Here is a 5016-nt window from a genome sequence, read left to right as displayed (position 1 = left end):
GGCATCCAGGGCCACCTGGACCGAACTGGGCAACCAGCGTCTAGGGCAACCTAGACGAGCGTCACGAGCCGGGCAACCGGTGTCCAAGGCAACCTGAACAGTGAGCTGGGTAACCAGCGTCTAGGGCAACCTAGACCAAGTGATGGCCGGGCAACCGGCATCCAGGGCAACCTGGACCAAACTGGGCAACCAGCGTCTAGGGCAACCTAGACGAACATCACGAGCCGGGCAACCGGCGAGTAGTGACCTGAACCATAAGCGTCGAACGAGCTGGGCAACCAGTGAAAGGGGCAACAGGCCCATGGCTAAGACTAAATCACCACGAGCTACCGGCGTGCTGGGCCCCGATATGTTACAGCGATTAGTGCAGGCGAATGCCAGAATTTAACCACCGCCACCAGGATTTGTGAAGTTAAAGAGGTACCCGAGTTAGCGTAAGGGAGCAACTTCTGAGCATCGAAAACATCATGAGTCGTTAGTCTGATGTATGATGTGTAGGCGTCGGATGACCACCTTCCTAGCGTTTTGATGGATGACGTGGACAGCCCTTTTTGGGCGGCATGAAGCCATAGAAAGCCGATAGGAAGACTGCCTCCAGCAGGCTATCAACGTACCCTGAGTGGTAGCCGCGTTTAAGCACCGCCACCATGTGGTTTAAAATATCCGCCGTAATGGGGAGGCGAGTGTCAATGGAGCGCGGGGAAGAATTTTGGATGCCTTTGAGGAGGAGGCGTATTTGTGGGTTCGAGAACAGACTAGGAAAACCGGGGTCGTTGAGCCTAGTGTGGAATTGTAAACCGGCGACTGTTTTGCGAATTGACGCAAGTTTGAGGCCGCGGTGATCAAAGCAGTAAACCAGGAAAGCGCAGACGGTAGAAATGAGAACTGGGAGGATGGGCGTGTGGTGGTGCTGACAGAATATAGAGAACCAGGACCAGGCTGAATTATAGGCTTTGATTGTGGACTTAGCAACGCCTTTTAACATATATACGTTTTGGCTTTCTCTAATAGTGAATTAAGGCAAAGAGGATTTAATCCAGGATCAGCTCGGCGAAACGAGGGCACGGTGTAGACACTTTGTTGGCTGAAGGGCAGAGCCGGTAGAAGTCCTGCAAACGGAGACGAGAGAGGGCGTCAGCTTGAACGTTAAAATATCCGGGGACATGAATGGCATTTGCGATGAAATTGTGAATAGATGATAGATAGATAGATACTTTATTGATCCTCAAGGGGAAATTCAAGAATAACAGACTGCCAGGTGAGCCTCCTTAAAAGGGACATTATTTTAGGGCAGTGAGAGCGACTTTTGTTTACAATGGCCACTACTGCCTCGTTGTCACAGAAGAAAGTGATGCGCTTTCTTGACCAATGGGTACCCCAGAGTACGCAGGCTACCACAATGGGATACAGCTCGAAGAGGGCGGACGAAGCAGCATCGGAGGCAAATGCCATAAATTCGTCAGACCATCTCTCTGCGAACCACGCGTTTTTTATACAACCCCCAAAAACCGAGAGACGGAGCAGCATCAGTGAACAGCTCGAGAGAGACAGACGAATCAGAGTGATCATAATAGAAAAATTAGATGCCGTTCCATTCAGTAAGTAATTCAGACCAGAAACCAAGATCCGACTGTCAACCCAGGTCGAGCGCGACGGTATCGGATAAATTAACAACGGAGTGGGCCAGAATTAACAGGCGAGAAATAAAGGAGCGACCCTGCGGAATGATGCACATGGCAAAATTCAGATGACCCAAGAGAGAGGAGGTCTCGCTTGGTCACCGTGCCCACGGAGAGAAATGAGGCAGACACTTCGCGAATCCTAGCTAATTTCTCCCCCGGGAGAGAGGCCCGCATTGCAACCGAGTCGAGGATAATGCCCAGAAATTCGAGAGAGTGAACAGGGCCCAGGGTCTTCTCCGCCGACAGAGGGACAACGAGCTCCAAGAACACAGCGCGAAGGACGTCCAGACCTGAACTAGACCCCGCGGGGAAATCAACTAGCAGGAAATCGTCCAGGACGAACAGGAGACAGCAGACGTTGAGCAAAATCCAGCACAGCGCTTCCGACAGACAATTGAAAATGTGGGGACTACTCCTGCAGCCGAACGTGAGCCGCACGGCGAAATAAAAGTTGGACTGCCACTTAACGCAGAACAACGGCCAATCAGTAGGATGAATCGGCATAACCTTGAACGCGTCTGTGATGTCGGCCTTAGCCAGGAGAGCGCCCCTGCCGGCGATTTTAATAAGGCAAATGGCATTGTCGATGGAAGCGTAGTGGAGCGAAAATGGTTCGAGGGGAATCATTTCATTAACGCTGGACCAGACGCCGGAGTGAGGCGAGGACATGTCAAAAATCAGCCTTTTCTTACCGGAGTATTTCCGAGTGGCCACGCCGAGGCAATTAACGGGGAAGGGGCAGAAAGAAGGGACAGAGAAAGGGCCGAGAACATAGCCTTTATTAAGTTCCTTGGACAGAAGTTCAGACACAACAGAAGGTTCGGCCAGGGCAGACTGCAGGTTCCTAGCCACGTACGAGTCAGAGAGGGGGGACAGGACACCAACCCTAAACCCCTGAGAGAGACCAGTGAGCAAAAAAATCAACAAACACAGAGGGTCAGGATGGGCAGAGAGATAATGACAAAACAGAGACATTAATAGGCATGAACGGGTGAGACGCTAGAATTTCTTTGAAGAAACCACCTTTCTTCCCCACGGCGGCCTTACGCGACGGGGGCAGACGGACTTGATGAGGGTCTTTGCACTGGGCTGTCACCCTGGGCAGTGGCCGGAACGGATGGTGCGCTGAAGACTGTCCGAGGACACAGACTGGCCGAGTGGCCGTGGGAGCTACAAATATTGCAGCTGAGCGATCGCTGAAGTGCCTGACCAGCAGCTCCGTGTCGACAACGGACCTGTCTAAATGGGAATTGTAGAGGGAAATGTAGGCAGCAGACGAGTTGTGATCTTGATAGAACAGGGTACCCCCATAACGCTGATTAATCATAGCCATCATAGCCATCATAGCGAGATACGTGTCCAGTTCCAGGCGGCGATCGGGGAAGGCACTGCAGAGGACATCGCGGTACATGCCGAAGGCAATCACGAAGTCACAGAATGACGGGCTCTTCGAAAGCCTCGGGTCAGAATTTTTGAGAATGACTGAAACGTCACCGCAGTCGACGAGCTGACGGTCGACAGTGGGAGACGGCAACAACAAGGAAGCGAGATTAACGTCTTTACCTTGAATGATGTTTTGCCTGAGTTGCGGAGAGATGGAGACCGCAGAGGGAGCAACGAAGCCCCTACCCAGCGGAGGAGCAGGGAGAGCCGATGCCAGGTTGAAGACAGGCACAGCCGGAGCGCCGAGGGAAACAGCGGCAGACGCTGCAGGTGGAATAGCTGCGCTGCAGCTCGGGGCCAGGAGGGAGGCCGGCCACTGGAGAGAGGCGAGAGCCAGAGGCGCCGTGAGAGGCGAGGACGACGAAGGAGCCGGGCCTCCAGCGACTGAGGGCTAGTCCACACGTACGAAACCGATCTTTTTTTCCTCCGTCTTCCCTGAAACCGCATCAAGAATATTTGCGTCCAAACGGATCCATCTCAACACGACTCAACACGTTACTTCATACCCCAGGCCTATAGGTGGCACTGTTTCTTTACAGAAATTGACCAAAGTTTGTGTGCTTTACAAACAGACAGAATAGGCTATGACAAAATGGCTAGTGCAAGGAAACCAGAATTGTTTGTGTGGACTGATGGTGAACTGTCAACTGTAGTCAACTGTAAAACTAATAAACTTTATTTTACGGTTTGTGAAGGGTGCAGTCCAGTCCTTTATTTGGCTAACGCAGGTAGGCCTACTAATCACCTTTACTTTCTTTGGTTGTAGGATAGTGATTCACATTAGTTTTGGCCATCACCGCAATTAGGCTACTAAACGCAAGGCTTACCCAAGTTCTAGGGTATTCTGTCGCCACATTTATAATATTGCTATAAAACCTTCGTTAGTAACAGTCAATACGTTTGCCTGCATCAAATCAAATCGCGCATTTGCATTCAGTGTGCTACCAGCTCTAAGCGTCTTTGTATGCTTATATCTGATTTCACTCGACTGTGAATCCATGTATATATGTTGTAAGACATGTAAAATAAATGAATGACACTACGCACAAATTAATGTAGCCTAAACTTACACCGTACTTTCCTAATAACTTAAGTTCTCTCGCGTCACTGACAGTAGAATGCATTAAAAAACACCGGGAAAAAACAGTGTTCAGTCCACCAAGTCATAAGCTATCGGCGCTGCGCAGGACCAGTTGTGATATTTAGCTTACGGAGTGTAATCGTAGGTAATGTCATGTATGAAAACTAGTATTGTTAGGCAATACTATAAGTGCAAGTCCAGGGCAGCTGAGGTGTGGCGATGACAGCATCGATACGCAAGCAGTATGTGCGACCAATTGGATGCAGTATGTGCGGTTTCGCTGTCTAAACGAATTGAAACGGGCTACGGTTTCAGATTTCTCCACTCTGGGACCAGGTTTCAGAAAAGTGCGGTTTTGGGCAGTGCGTTTACAGGATTCGTTTGGACGCTCGGTCAAGACGAAGCGAAACCTCTGCGTTTAACCTAAAAAGCGTCTCCGTGTGGACGGGCCCTGAATCCTGGAATCGATGGCCCTCACCGAAGCAGTGAGGGAGAGAACAGCATCCAGGATGGGCTGAGGCGTGGCCGGAGCGACCAGGACGGGGGTAGCCGGGGCAGGAGTGGCCGGGGCCGGGGGCCGATAGACATGGTCCGTGAGTTCAGCCCCTAGATTGTCAAGGTAAGGTCGAAACTTTCGCAATTCGTTCAGCGTAACAAAGGCGACAGCAATGGGACGTCAAAGTCAGCGTACTGCGAGGCAGAAGCAGTGTTAGGTGGTACATATTTAAAGAGCCCACTGAATTCCTATAGGCTAGCGCTGATTGAATGAGTGAATGATCAGATCGCAGGGCTTTCCCGAAAGTAGGCAGC

At 51.0% G+C, this 5016-nt stretch overlaps 1 pseudogene; it reads right to left on the bottom strand.

Annotated features, from left to right (window-relative positions):
• Window positions 1-1095: 1095 nt before the first annotated feature.
• On the bottom strand, window positions 1096-4794 carry LOC121677949 (annotated as a pseudogene).
• Between the last annotated feature and the right edge of the window lie 222 nt (window positions 4795-5016).

This window comes from Alosa sapidissima, chromosome 12, assembly GCF_018492685.1.
Source record: "Alosa sapidissima isolate fAloSap1 chromosome 12, fAloSap1.pri, whole genome shotgun sequence".
NCBI lineage: Eukaryota > Metazoa > Chordata > Actinopteri > Clupeiformes > Clupeidae > Alosa > Alosa sapidissima.
The sequence above is the reverse complement of the archived record's forward strand: the minus strand, read 5'-3'. Positions and strand labels throughout refer to the sequence as shown.